This window comes from Gigantopelta aegis, chromosome 4, assembly GCF_016097555.1.
Source record: "Gigantopelta aegis isolate Gae_Host chromosome 4, Gae_host_genome, whole genome shotgun sequence".
In the NCBI taxonomy this organism is placed as follows: domain Eukaryota; kingdom Metazoa; phylum Mollusca; class Gastropoda; order Neomphalida; family Peltospiridae; genus Gigantopelta; species Gigantopelta aegis.
Window position 1 is genome coordinate 84,490,331 of NC_054702.1, and position 16,583 is coordinate 84,506,913.

Below are 16,583 nucleotides of genomic sequence, written 5' to 3' on the forward strand. Positions count from 1 at the left end.
CTTTCAAGTGTGTTCTCTGATTTCAGTTTATTTCTCTGGCACCATTTCTTATCATTTGCCAAGCTGGAATGATTTGTCCGGGGCATCACAATCTGGCCGTCTTGTCCACTGTTATCTTCTGGTCTCCTCCATGCTGACTGACCAACAGTCTGTTCATTTCAAAGAAGATGCTGAATTAATTCTGGCTGTCAGACATGCCAAATGTTGCAGCCTTTTTGTAAAGTGCCAAGTGGGAAAATTGTACACTTGGTCAAGCTGTGTGCCCTGCTCCCAAATAAAAGAATTATAGACTTGTCCCAACAAGTAAATTATAATCTATTACATGAACATACATTTAGTTTAATTATGTTTCTAGAATTTCTATTTTATTTACAAGTTATATAGTAGGACAATTTAACATTTATCAACTTCAGACAATAAGGTTCAGATACATATTGTGGGAAGAGAGATCTGTCTCCCTCCATAATGCTATAGAAATGAGACTTGAGGAAAACCAAAACTTTATACAGTAAATCCGCTCTAAACTGGACACCTTCAGAACCAAGTAAAATGTATAATTTTAAGCAGTATCTGATTTGGAGAGGTTCTCTTCTGTATTGATATGTAAAAAGGGATCATGAAAAACAACCAGTTTTGAGGGAATTCCAGTTTACAGAGAGTCCATTTAGAGAGGTTTCACTCTATAAAATAGTAATGAATTTGATGTATTTAGTTCAGTTATAGACTGATGTTCATGTTTACAGAACTAAATATACAGGTGCAGACACACAAAAAAAGACTTAAAACATGCAGTGAAATTTATTTTATGAGTTGTTCAAGTGGCAGTTAATAGGTGGTGTGTTTTTTTAGTATGTTTTTAAAGTTATGAAAATTAAATAGAGCTGGTTTTATTTTCATTGTCTATTTATGACCTCTTGACCACTAGCAGGTTGCATGATCAGTCAGCCACAAATGAGACACTTGTCATCCTAATTGAGCACACAATAGTGTGATTGATTTTTAGACAACCTTTATATTTATTGCTATACATTCCTTGTTTATGGTATAGCAGTTACATTGTTCCATTATTGGAATACCAAAACAGATTAATTGACTGTATGCCTTTAATTATGAATGTATATGAATACACATTAATAAAAAATAAAAATAAAAGTTCTATTTAACGACGCACTCAACACATTGTATTTACAGTTATATGGCGTCAGACATGTGGTTAAGGACCACACAGATATTGAGAGAAGAAACCCGCTGTCACCACTTCATGGGCTACTCTTTTTGATTAGCAGCAAGGGATCTTTTATATGCACCATCCCACAGACAGGGTAGTACATACCACGGCCTTTGATATACCAGTCGTGGTGCACTGGCTGGAACGAGAAATAGCCCAGTGGGCCCACCGACGGGGATCGATCCCACACCGACCGTGCATCGAGCGAGTGCTGTACCACTGGGCTACGTCTCACCCTCACACATTAATAAGAACTGATTTACAAAATATTTATGGATGGTGAGTTTTTTCAGTGCATTAATGTGAAAACTACAATCTTGCCTATAACATTTGTTATAGTACTAATGCAAAACACAAATACAATTAACATTTAATAAACTAATTTTGCTGTCAAGGAGATATAGTATGTCAGTAAAATGGGTTCATCACTAGAGGTGTGTGATATAACCAGTATACCGATATACAGTCATCACCATAAGTGGATTTGAGTTTTTCCCATTCCAGTCAGTGCCCTCATGTCTGGTACATTAAAGGTATGTACTGTCCTAACTATAGGAAAGTGGATATAAAATATCTCTTAAGCACTTCATTATTGGTAAGAATAGCCTTTATGGCAGCAGTTAACTTTCCTTCCCTGTTGATAGCCATATGTTAAACACCAAACAGCCATAGTTTAAAATGTAATGAGCTGGCATTAAGTAAATATTCCTTTCCTTCCCTGTTGATAGCTAGCCATATGTTAAACACCAAACAGCCATAGTTTAAAATGTAATGAGCTGGCATTAAGTACATATTCCTTTCCTTCCCTGTTGATAGCCATATGTTAAACACCAAACAGCCATAGTTTAAAATGTAATGAGCTGGCATTAAGTACATATTCCTTTCCTTCCCTGTTGATAGCTAGCCATATGTTAAACACCAAACAGCCATAGTTTAAAATGTAATGAGCTGGCATTAAGTAAATATTCCTTTCCTTCCCTGTTGATAGCTAGCCATATGTTAAACACCAAACAGCCATAGTTTAAAATGTAATGAGCTGGCATTAAGTACATATTCCTTTCCTTCCCTGTTGATAGCCATATGTTAAACACCAAACAGCCATAGTTTAAAATGTAATGAGCTGGCATTAAGTACATATTCCTTTCCTTCCCTGTTGATAGCCATATGTTAAACACCAAACAGCCATAGTTTAAAATGTAATGAGCTGGCATTAAGTAAATATTCCTTTCCTTTCTTTTTGCTGTTTGTATTGATAGATGTATCACTGTGGCCTTGATGTAACATACCACTTCTGCCACCATGTTTAATACATACATTATTCAACTAAAGGTTGTTTTTTGTTTAATAACACCACTAGAACACATTGATTTCATCAGCTATTGGATGTCAAACGTTTTGTAATTCTAACTTGTCATTACAGGAAACTTGCTACATTTTTCCATTAGCAGTGAGGGACCTTTTATATGCATTTTCCCACAGACAGGAAAGCACATACCATGGCCTTTGACCAGTTGTGGTGCACTGGTTGGAATGAGAAAAACCCCAATCAGTTGAATGGATCCACTCTCATCATTTTGAAATATTTCTATTTGATCTGGATTGGAATTCAGTATTTAAATTGCTATGCTTCTTGGGAAGAAAGTTAAACTGAATTATCTGTAATACATGTTTAAATAATAAAGTGCAAATGATAGTGCAGCTTTAATTATTTTATTTTAAGGGGTAAGGTAGAAAAAAATGTGGTTCGTACACCCCACCCAGTAATTTCTATAACAGATCACTGCAGCATGTTGCACACATATTTATTTTCCTGTAAAAAGCAGTGTGTCTGCTTATATGATTTATTCATGCATGTTTTTTACAATGTAATCCTTTTTTTCTGCAAAAATTATCAACAAGAATTTAGTGTGTCGGAGGAAATGTTTTTGCATGTTAAATTTCATGGGTTTTTTTCTTTCACATTAAGTGTCATTATATGTATGTATATACACATGTTGCAACATGATCCAATCAGTTATTTGAGTGCACCATGTCTATGGATGACAACGATATGATTCTAGCTGGTAGCAGAGTTCCACACAAATGATCTGAATCCCATTTAAGTGTCCTTTTTATTTAGAACACCCACTAAGATCAGACCATCACCCCTCTGTACATGTCCTTATTTTTCAGCTTCCAGCCCAGCTGTTTCAGGCTAAATACAGCACTGTTAACTAAACTTATAAATTGGAATATGCAGTTAATATTAAGTTGTTTATAATAACTAAGGAAAACAACACTTGTGTCTAAAATACACAGGAAATGTGAGATTTCAGAAATGTCTAGCACCTGCTTATCTGACCAAGTCTCATAAGTTTAGCCTGGTTGCTGTAATCTGGTGGGCTTGCACAAACTGTTGTTAAATTTATCAGCATCATTACGGTGTTGCTTTCAAATTGAGTGTGATAGCTGTAAGTAGACCCTGCTCCTGTTAATGGCTCCCCCATTACTCTTATGTAAAACCTGTCATGGACCATCTCTCTTCTTCTTGGTCACTCTTATCTTTTAGTGAATCTTCATAATATATTTGTATTATCAGTGTGATTTTTTTTTACCACAGGGCTATCATTAACATGGGGGAGGGTCACTGTTTATTGTATGTGTGTCTGGTGGGGGAGATGCAAGGTTTAAGCTGGATCTTCCAAATTATTAGCAGTTTGGTGAATTTGGTTAGAAAATCTGTAGAGTTTCAGGTAGCCAAACAAAATATAATAGAATAAATTTTTTAAATAAGTGTATTTATCAAATGTTTGGCTTGCATAATATAAGTAAACAGAATGATGATTTCTGTCTGTCTGACCATCCAGCTGTATGACCGCATCAATAGTTTATAAAAAATAAGGTTAAACTTTGGTTATAAACTTCACATATGACCACATTTCCACTTCTTTTTTGGCCCCTATATTTACAGACATCATTGTAGTATCTAGGATCAATCCCCGTTGGTGGACTCATTGGGCTATTTCTCGCTTGTGCTCCACAACTGGTGTAACAAAGGCCATGGTATGTACTATCCTGTCTGTGGGAAGGTGCATATAAAAGATCCTTTGCTGAAAAGAGTAGCCCATGAAGTGGTGACAGCGGGTTTCCTCTCTCAATATCTGTGTGGTCCTTAACCATATATCTGATGCCATATAACCGTAAATACAATGTGTTGAGTGTGTTGTTAAATAAAACATTTCCTTCATCTGAAGAATTTTATATAGTTTAAACATGGTAAGCTGGGTTAATATTTGGTTAAAGTGTGGTTAAAGTTTGTTTAAAGAATTTTCTAATTGTCTTTAACTCTTGAATTTTTTAACTGAGGACTTTCATATTTTTGGTATGCATGACTTTCACCAAGAGAGAGTTTTTCAACTGAATACACCCAACCCCATGAATGTGACCCCAGGAAAGGTAAAAGTCATTTAGAATTTAGTTGTATATAACTAAACATTTTAACTGATGGCTTTCATATCTGGCATGGCTATTATCTAAGTGATAGTTTTTCAACTGCATATTACCGTGTATCCTCATGAATGTGATGCCATGACAAGGTGAAGGTCATTTAGAATTTAGTTGAAGTTTCATTTATAGCAAATGATGTTCTTTTGACAATTTCAATAATTAGTTTGAGCTTAAAGCTGCTTTAATTAATGAGTAAATGTAATATTTGACACATATGTCCACACACTAAATGTTTTCTCTGAAAACTGTGAGTCACAATTATATGTACCAAATGTTTGACATCTGCCAGTCAATGATTAATTAATTAATGTGTTCTAGTGGTGTCATTAAACCAAACAAACTTTGCTTTACTAAATGGGAACAGAATGTAGTTGAGTGTCCGAGCATTCACCAGAGGTAGGTATGTGACATTGGTCATCCTTACAGTCGGTCTCCTCCCCCATCTCAAACAGTGCCTCATAACTGGTAGGTCAACCGCTGTGGTATGTACTTTCCTGTGAGAAGAAGTTTGTTTTGTTTAACAACACCACTAGAGCACATTGATTAATTTATCATCGGCTATTGGATGTCAAACATTTGGTAATTCTGACATGTAGTCATCAGAGGAAACCCACTACAATTTTCTATTATCAGCAAAGGATCTTTTATATGCACTTTCCCAGACTGGAAAGTACATACCATGGTTTTTGACCAGTTGTGGTGCACTGGTTGGAATGAGAAAAACCCAATCAAATGAATGATTCCAATGAGGTGGTTTGATCCTGCAACACATACACCTCAGGCAAGTGCTCAACTGACTGAGCTAAATCCTGCCTCCTTTCTGTGAGAAGGCCATATGTAAGATCTGGGGCGGAATGTAGCTCAGTGGTAAAGGGCTCGGGTTATGTGTAGACGGTCTAGGATCGATTCCCGTCAGTGAGCCCAATGGGCAATTTCTCTGTCCACTCAGTGTACCAGAACTGGCATATCAAAGGCTGTGGTATCATGTCTGTTTAATGGTGCAGACAAAGGATCCCCTGCTACTAATGGAAAAATATAGCGGATTATCTCTCTATGACTATATCTTAAAATTAGCACGTTTGACAACCAATAGCCGATGATTAATAAATCATTGTACTCAAGTGGTGTCATTAAACAAAAAGCAAACTTTCATGTAAGATCCCTAGCTGTCTTGGATGAAGAAGCCCCTCTTATTATTAAACCAAGTGTTAAAATAACTATATGTTATACACCACATAGTTATAGTTTAAAATGAGTTGTCAGAGAAATATTCCTTTACTTTCCATAACTAAACATTCCAGCATGACATTAAATTTGTCTGTCCAGGATGGTGTCTTTTGTTATTGTTTAATGTTGGTTTTTAATAACTCAACCTAATGGGTTGTGATAAACTATCAGTTCTAAAGCACCTGGTGCCTTGCTGAAAGTGTTAGATCCGGTAATTAAAATGTAAATAACATAAACCCTTACAGCTGAAGATAATTAAAATGACATCTTTGTCAACTGTGTGTATATTGTACAAAGGTAAGCTCATTTAACTTTTTACAAAGAAGATTATTCAAAATTTACTGAAGGGTAAACCAAATGTTTCAAGGTGAATTACACTCTCTCTTTTTTTTCAAAAGTAAGTTTTATATAGAGGATTCATCTTAACAAACACAGATTAACAAAGCTTTGGTAGATATTTCCTATATTAAAAAATATGAATGATAAATTCTGTTTATCACATAACTGACAATTTTGTTTATTGGCAATTTTGTTTATTAGTCCCAGCCTGTTGGTTTCATCTCTGTCATTCTGTCAGTCCATCCATCTGTCCCACACATTTTTCTGGATGTTTTTTTTCACAATGCCTTGAGATATTGAGCTGAAACTTTGTGTATATAGCTTTATCATGTACTGTTATAGATCAAGTTTTATTTCCATGGCGATTTATAGGGAACAATATTTCATGCGAACCGCCGTTCTGTTCGCATATCAGTTATGCAAAATTAAATTTATGCGAACCGCAGATCGGTTACGTCGTGACCTGTAGACGTTCAGAAATTAAAAACTTCACGATTACAGGAAGTTTATTCATGCAGTCATACTACTACTGCTAGTATTCTGATAGACCGAATAGTATTCCAACAAATAGTAGGGTTGAGAACCTCAATTCCGTGACCATTCTTTGGCTAAGATGTTTTGACGATTGATTTGACTTCTGTGGACCTTTTATAAAAAAAATTGCCCCCCCATGTCACTCCCAAAAATCTTGGCATTTTTCGCCAGAGGGCCAAATCTAAGATGGCCACTGGCTCTATCTTGAAAAACTAACTTTTGAATCAAAGCACCTAGAATCATGTATGAAGACTTTTTCGGGTAAGTCGACCACGAGGATTCTGATTCAACATGGCCGCCATCCGGTAGAGCGAAAACGTAACTTTTGAACAGGAACGAAAGATGTGGGGTTTGGGAAGGAAGGAAGGAAAAAAACAGTACTTTTAAACTATAGCTATTATAATTATTAATTCACGGCTACCAATGGCAATTTATGTTTTGGGTGGGTCATTTCATAATTATATTCAGAGAATAAAACATTAACGTCAAAACCCATATTACCTTGGTGATGGGGACATGTATTGCCGTTTATATATACTCTTCAAAAGAAGAAACGCAAAACCACATTGTCGTAACATTTGGAGAATTGATTTAATTATTGAATGGTGAGTCCGATAATTACCAAATGTTGCAGGATTGTTCACAATTCACTCTAGTCCATTGTGAGTAAGTGATAGGACACACCACCAAGGTCAAGGTCATCTGGAGTCAATACCGGGTGTGGCCTTCGCGTGTGTTGACAACTGCCTGGCACCGCCTGCCCATTGAAGCAACCAGAGTACGGATGACGTCCCGGGGGATGGTGGCCCACTCGGCCTGCAAGGCTGCTGCCAGCTCGGGCAGGGTCTGGGGCTGTGGTTGTCGCTGTCGGAGGCGTCGGTCCAACTCGTCCCATAGATGCTCAGTTGGGTTCAAATCCGGTGATATCGATGGCCAAGGAAGTACATTAATGTTGTTGTTCTGTAGGAAAGCCGTTGTGAGACGTGCTGTGTGAGGCCTGGCGTTGTCATGTTGGAACACTGCGTTGGCGTTGGCCATAACTGGAACGATGTGTGGCCGGAGGATCTGGTCAATGTAGCCCTGTGCATTCAGGTTGCCCTGCACGTGGACCAGGTCAGTTCTGCCAGTGTGTGAGATGGCTGCCCACACCATGACACTACCCCCGCCGAATCTGTCCACTTCCTGCACACAGTTTGCCGCATAACGTTCACCACGACGCCTATACACGCGACATCTTCCATCATGACGTCGGAGCAGAAATCGGGACTCGTCACTGAACCACACCTGTCTCCATCGCAGTTGAGGCCATTGTCGATGAATCAGGCACCACTGCAGTCGGAGTCGACGGTGTTGTGGTGTTAAGATGACACCTCGAACTGGACGTCTGGCACGAATTCCTACCTCACGTAGGCGGTTCCGTACGGTCTGGGTCGGATATCCTGCGCAAACCTGGTATTGCTGCGGCTGTGGAGGTGGCAGTAGTCAATCGTTCCCGAAGGTGGCGTACCCGGATGTAGCAGTCCTGCCCGGGGGTAGTGACCCGTGGTCGACCGGATCTAGGGAGGTCACGTGTTGATCCATGTTGCTGGTAACGGTCCCACAGTCTGGAGATGGTGCTTGGGGACACATGGAATGCCCTGGCAACGGCCGTTCTGGATTCGCCTGCGTCTAGTCGCCCGATGGCATTGTTTCTCTGCGGTTCACTGAGACGTGGCATGTCCTGGATTGTCAACTGTCGGCCAGATACAGAGGCCAGGCAAGCGAACACCCTGCACTTTTATACTGTCGGTGTTCATGTCACCACTGCACATGCATTGTCTGCACGTGGCTGCGTTTTTGCGAATATTCACATTTTGGAACTTTATTGTACAGTAGCTGCGTTTTATCAAATGTAACCGTGGGAATGTGTTTGGGACATGCAATGACCTTATATTCACAAAGCATGAACCGGTAGGAAACATAAAATCGGAGTTATAACCCATTTGTACCCTTTTGCGTTTCTTTTTTTGAAGAGTATATATCGTTACAGATATTTTTAAAATTTGAACTTAACAACAGAAAATTATTAATATCTTCAAAACTGTTTTTTTTTTTACATCATGCCAAACTTAAATTATTGACAAAACGTTTTGCTGATATCAGACTTAACCACATTGATTACAGTATTGCCACTACTGATGTTACTGTAAATATTGTGACTGTTGAATGAATGAATGTTTAACGACAACCCAGCATGAAAAATACATTGGCTAATGGGTGTCAAACTATGGTAAAGGCAACAATAATGTGATGAGAAACATCAAATAAAAATTCAAAAGTTAAATAAAAACAATGTAAAGAACTGTGTAAAAATTACAAATATTGCAGATAAATAGATTTAAAATTTAGAATAAAAGTCAGTATCATGTAGAAATTGTAATACAAGTTCTGGATGGAATCGAAATGATTCCATTACATTTCTTTGACCAAAAATTGTGACTGTTGAATGCAGTTTATTTCTGTCTATTCAGATTTGATTGGAATGTGACAATGCAGGAACCAAACTTGAGGATCACTCAAACTAGATGGCATAGATAGTGATAGCTGCTGATAGATGTTGTCATGATTTATATGACAGTATGCATTAACTGAATGAATATTTTAGTGTCCTGTTAACTCCATGATTTGATTAACAGGAATGATATCTCCAACTTAAAATTGGGCCATGTTTGTTTGTAAATAAATTTGAGAGATGAAGGAAGGCCTACTGCCAAGCTATCACTTATGTAAGCAGCATACTAATCTATTTGCATACTTACATTCTAAACTTTTGCATATGTATATCTTGAAATATATGATTTACTGGTATGTCAATGCATTAACATATTAGTTATGTGATTAAAAAGGAATCTTTGTGTAACTAGAATATTGTATTGACACACTAGAACAAAAAATATACTCTTCAAAAAAAGTATGTTTTGACCACAGACATCCTAGTAAAGAATGTTCAGGTCTGTTTATCAACACACCGAAACACATTCCATAGTTTGCAGTTGCTCTGTACACTGTGTGGGGTGTCATTCTCAATTTTGACAATTTCCAGGAAGGTCCATTAATCACTGTGGAACATTATTTCTGTCAATCTTTTTTCATTCTGTTGATCATACAGTTGTTATTGTTTTGTTTTTAGTCACTTTTATGGTTTGAATTTGAGATTTACTGATAAAAAATGTCAACTTTCAAATTTCACTTCTGACCCCAGTCGTCCTTCAAGATCTTTGGTGGTCATAAAACCTACTGTACTGTAATACTGAACTACCGGTTGTAATGTTTTCCCAATTAATTCACTATTATCATATAACCATTCCCCACAGCTAATATACCTTACAATTTTGGCAATTGTAAATTCTTATTAGAGTTCCCCTACTTTTTTAAAGAGCATATATTGTTTGACATGACACACAAGAATATTGCTTAATCAGTGGTTTATTTTGGCACAAGATATGATGATCATTGTAACATACTATGTAGTTTAAAATGTAGAAAAAATCTACTACATGTATAACCACTTCAGCTGTTCTTTTGCTTTATTGACAGCTCTTGGCATGTTGTATTCACTTCCCATAGGTGTTACATAGTATCATAATTTGGATATGGAGTTATGGATTTTTTTGTTGGAATGTGAAAAACATTGGTTCTACGGAAATATTTAGTCCTATGACCTCTTACAAATCAAGCAGATGTTCTTCTGGTAAACTATGTTCCACTTCCCCATATTATAAAACACAGCATCCAATTTAAAATTGTACATATCAAGATTAAAACATGCATGTATATTCAAATGTACTAAAGATTATTGAAAACACATGAACATAATTGCTTTCCTCATTTCATTATGGATTCCTCAAAGTTGATCAAATAACCATTAATGCATCACTGTCCTTTGATCCATATGCCCTTTATAAATATGAGAAAATGTCAAGATACATTAAAAAATAACAGACCAGCAAGACTGGTGTCATTAAAATACATGACCTACGTCTGTTTATTATGTGAAATGAGCCATATAGACGAGACAGTTATCAAGTTCTTTTGTAATAGCATTTCATGAAGGATTGTTTATTTCTTTATTTGACGTTTGTTTTTGTATCTCTTGGAATAAATAAACTTTTTATGTCATTTTTTAATAATAAAATACCAATAAGTATAAAAACAAAATACCATACCAACAAATTTAAATGAATAATTAAACACTCAGACAAACTAAATTTTACAGAATATATATATATCAAATTAACTGATTATTAAATATATATATATATATATATATATATATATATATATATATTATATATATTTAATAATCAGTTAATTTGATAGTTATTATTGATTTAAAAACCAGACTTTTGTATCTATTGTTTATATTAAGACATCAATAAAATATAACAATAAAATTTCAACCAAGAGAAATCAGTAATTATACACTCAAGACAAACTCTACATTTATTTGAATTTAATATGCAGTTGTGCTTAATTTGACAGCTATTATTCAGTTGAAAACCATTTAGTTTAAGTGCAGGTTCATATAGAATCATTAATTGTTAGCTGGAATAACATTTAACAATGAAATACCTCAAATGGAAGTGAATAATTAATACTCAGACAATATAAATTTTACAGTCCATACTTTTGTACTTAGGAGGCACTTAATTGTGCTTTCAATACCTTTTGATTACCTATCAGGTGACAGACACTTTTGTTTTATGTGCAGTTTCGTAGAACCATTACAGTAATATAGTTATGTACATTATTACAGATTAGCTTCTCATTCCTTAAATACATACGGTGACATACTGGCACTTCATGTTTGTCATTTTACACTGGCTTTGTCCAGTTATACCAGCTATGAGCTATGCATTACTGAAAAGAAGACCACATGGTTTTCATTCATTGACCAGTACAAGAACTGGTCTCTGTGGGTTGTGTATTATTGTAGGAATAAAACAGCTGGTTTTCATCCCAGAGGCAGCTTGTGGAATACCACATACTTTGTCATTAATCTGCATAATGTACTGCACATTTAACGCATCTCTCCCAGGGAATGTGTATTGTGAGCCTTGTTTTATTTCATTGTGGTCTGTTCTCCGTTATTCAAAAAATAAATCCTTTCATGTATTTGTATATTAAAAATTAAATAATATATGCATAAAACATTATTATATGTGCCAGTCAAATTCAGTGGGAACATGCCAATGAAAGCTATAAAAGTAAAAATTGGTTAACTCGATGGATGGATGTGGATGGATGTGGATGGATGGATGGACGAATGAACAAATGAATGACAATATCTAAGTGTAGATCAAACTTGGAGGTGGCAGGATCAAGTCATGTTAGTGGTACAGTTCTTTTATATAACACGCCTTGTATTAGTAAGCAGAATAAAATTAGAAATATTATTACTGGGTTTGAATAAATGGAAAATTACAGTAACATTAAAAGGAACCCATTTTAAAGTACTTTTATTATTAAGACTGGAAATATGTGCAATATTTAATATTATGGTTTTGAAATTACTTATGTTAATCCTTCATAATAATACCAGGAAATAAACATGAGCTGCTTTTATATGCACTAGCAATATATCTGTCATTGTTTGATAGCATAGTGACACACAAATATTGGCGACTGTGCTATTTTAGATTAAATGAACTCGACGAGTCACTGACAAGTTGACTTCATAGGAGATGATTGAGCTATAAGAAATTGAGTTCCATTGACACTGATATGAAATGGGAAAATGCTGTTAACAAAACACTGCCGATCACTGACATCAGACATAACTCACTGATCACGGTCTGTCGGTGTTTGCCGTGCTTGTAAAGCTGTTAAAGGTAATACCATGTGGTGCTGGTGGTAGTTTAGCTACAAACACAGATCCATTTAACTCTCTTGTATCAGATAATGTTATATTGATTGATACAATTGATGCCAATGTCACCAGGGATGTCTCCTTTTTTTTTTTTTCAAGGGTTTCTTTGTTGTTGTTTTTTGTCAAAAGATGTTTTGTATTAATATCACCAGGCATGTATTTGTGTTTGGTGGGTTTTTGTGTTGTTGTTTTTTGTCAAAAGATATTTTGTTTTTCAACTGTATTGTTGTTGTTGTTTATTTAATTATCTTTCTGAAATGGTCTTCATTGTTCATTATTACATTTATATATTTTTTATACATATGGTAAATGCATGGACAATATCAAGTGCTTTCAAATCTGAGTATAAAGGTCTCAGGTGACTTCTGTATAGAGATAAAATAGATGCCTTTACAACTGCACAAACAGGATAAATCTGATGTACCCTTTTTGGACAGGTGTTTGAGATGCCTGGCAAAGCAAGTAAAATAAAAAGCAATGTCATGGGTAAATTCAATAACATTTATTCTGATGGCATTATTATAATATGATTTCAAAGAATACAGCTAACTTTGTAAAAAATACCATGTATACATGTATATTTTTAATAACAGCACTAACCACACTATTGAGGTAGACAAAAACATTTTATTAGAAAACCACTAAAATGATCAAGGCTGTTGATAGTGGTATTTGTCTATTTTAGTTGAAAGTGTATACCGTAGATGTCCGTTTAATAATATTTAAAAATCCTTCTATATATAGCTTAGGTCAGTAAGCAGTAATATTTGTATACGACTAGCTAATTTTAATTGCATGTAAACAGTTATTATGAAAGCAGATATGTAATTAGCAGAAAAGAAGCATGTGTGAAGACCTGTGTTTATCTGATAAACACCTGATTACTGCATCTGCAGTGATCCCAGCAGCCATCTTGTAATCCCAGTGTACATTTGTTAAAATGTCTGATAAGTCAGGTCCCCATGCTTCACTGTCAGTTACAATTAAATGTTCACTGATCTGCTGGCAGGACTGAGATAGCAGGTTTCCATGCTGTATGGGATGAGCCTAAACCCCTGCAGGTGGATGGAGTCTGACACCCTGCCAATCTGACACTTCTCTTTCACTGCCACACTAGGTGGGATGTGGGGGGGTTTTCATCCATTTTTTAAAAGTCACATTCTGTTTGCTTCACAAAATAATTTGTTATTTTGCTATGTTTAGAAAGGTGGGTGGTGGTGGTGGGGGGGGGGGGGGGGGGGGGAGAGAGTCATGTTCATGAATAAGGCCATTATATATATTTTTTCCAACTTAAGTAAAACAAACAAACTGCAGCAGTGCCATAAACATGCAACATGGAGATAAATACATTTTGGTTTATTTGGACATCAGTTGAATGTTAAAAGTTTGTTTTGTTTAATGACACGGTTATTTATTAATCATGGCTATTAGATGTCAAACATTTAGTAATTTTGACTCATATAGTCTTTAGAAGAAACCTGCTACATTAGCAGCAAGGATCTAGCTTTTATATTCACTTTCTCACAGACAGAATGGCACATCAAATGGCTTTTGACATACCAGTCATGGAGTACTAGTTGGAATGAGAAAACCCCACTATAGTTGGAGTGGGTTCATCAAGAAGGTTCGATCCTGCAATCAAAGGTAGATCATGCCACAATCATACATTGATAATAATAAGTTAAGTGGTGAAGCTTGAAATGAAATTAGATACCTTCTTCTGGAATTTGGAGATGTTTTATTTTTCATTATTCTTTATTTTTTACCATGGAAAATACAACCTTTACATATGCACAAACCATCACCTTTGAATAGATTTTAGCTCCAAATATAGTTTCCATGGTATATTTGGTGTTAAAATCAATTCAAAGAGCTAGTTATGCGACAGGATCATTCAAAATGAAAATGACAAAGGTTGGTATTTAAAAAAGCATAAAATTTTATTTTCTGACTCGGAAAGCAATATAGCACCATTATTGAAAATAATTACTCCCACATATCTCATTGTGCAAAGGAAAAGAAATGTTTTATTTAACGACGCACTCAACACATTTATTTACGGTTATATGGCATCAGACATATGGTTAAGGACCACACAGTTATTGAGAGAGGAAACCCACTGTCGCCACTTCATGGCCTACTCTTTTCAATTAGCAGCAAGGGATCTTTTATATGCACCATCCCACAGACATGATAGTACATACCAGTTGTGGAGCACTGGCTGGAATGAGATACAGCCCAATGGGTCCACCGACGGGGATCGATCCTAGACCGACCGTGCATCAAGCGAACATTTTACCACTGGGTTACACTCGCTATCCAGTGTAAGTTTACAGAAAGCACCATCACCTGTAAAAGAGCAATGTATTCTTTGTCTAGTCAGGCCATGAAAAGCAAAAAGTACAGCAACATGAATGAATAAAACATTTTTAAGACCTATGTATACAGTCATATACATAATATATATGCTTTCTGTACTTACAATGGGTAGTGAGCGTAGCCCAGTGGTAAAGTGTTCGCTTGATGCACGGTCGGACTAGGATCGATCCCCATCGGTGGACCCATTGGGCTATATCTTGTTCCAGCCAGTATTCCACAATTGGTGTAACAAAGGCCGTGGTGTGTACTATCATGTCTGTGGGATGGTGCATATAAAAGATCCCTTGCTGCTAATTGAAAAGAAAGACTGAAAGGGTGGGAATACATATATGTATTCCCACCCTTTCAGTCTTTCTTTCTTTTTATGGGCGAGACGTAACCCAGAGGTACAGCGCTCGCTCGATGCGCGGTCGGTGTGGGATTGATCCCCGTCGGTGGGCCCATTAGGCTATATTTCTCGTTCCAGCCAGTGCACCACGACTGGTATATCAAAGGCTGTGGTATGTGCTATCCTGTCTGTGGGATGGTGCATATAAAAGATCCCTTGCTGCTAATCGAAAAGAGTAGCCCATGAAGTGGCAACAGCAGGTTTCCTCTCTCAATATCTGTGTGGTCCATAACCATATGTCCGACGCCATATAACCGGTGGCGGGACGTAGCCCAGTGGTACAGTGTTCGCTCGATGTGCGGTCGGTGTGGGATCGATCACTATCGGTGCTATTTTTCGTTCCAGCCAGTGCACCACGACTGGTATATCAAAGGCCGTGGTATGTCTACCGTCTGTGTAAATAAAATGTGTTGAGTGCGTCGTTAAATAAAACACGTCTTTCTTTCCATATAACCGTAAATAAAATGTGTTGAGTGTTGTTAAATAAAACATTTCTTTCTTTCTTTCCTTTTTTTTGCATTTTCTAAAACAGCTTGGCAGGATGCAAGAATTCACTCCTTTTTTTTTCACAAGCATCAAGCCTTTTTCTGTTTACAGTAGATGAAAGAAATGGTCACTTGATCAGGTGATACATATGTTGCATACATCATCTCACAAAGCGTTTGCTTTTGCTTTTTGTTTTTTCCTAAATAAGAAAAGTTTGATAATAATAACAATAATAATAAATTTATGTGGGGCCAAATTCACATGCGGGTGCTGATGACAAACTAGCCCGAGTACTCTGACTGTAAGAGAGCTAGACGGACATTTGGATATAAACACGCTCTCATTACAGTCATACAAAGTGATACAAATAAATCCACATATTAATCACTAATACACATACTACAGAAAGAAACCCGACAGCACCCACATTCAGCTACGCTTCGTGACACTCCGTCGCAACAATTGCAAAGCTCGGCGATCTATTTTGAGACGTAGACCATGTGATCGCCTTGTGCAGCAGTTACAGGGGCCGTCTCATATCAAGCGAAGTTACAACATGGAAGAGTTGGCTAATGTCGTTTTGGATGAATTTGGATTTCAATACGTCA

The 16,583-nt window shown here is 36.5% G+C and overlaps 1 long non-coding RNA gene across 1 annotated transcript in view; it reads right to left on the reverse strand.

Annotated features, from left to right (window-relative positions):
• The window catches only part of LOC121372365, a 31,777-nt gene that overhangs the window by 12,921 nt on the left and 2,273 nt on the right, over nt 1-16,583 (reverse strand). The window contains exon 2 of the long non-coding RNA XR_005957920.1: nt 14,927-15,071. This is a non-coding gene — a long non-coding RNA (uncharacterized LOC121372365). The remainder of the gene's footprint in view (nt 1-14,926; nt 15,072-16,583) is intronic.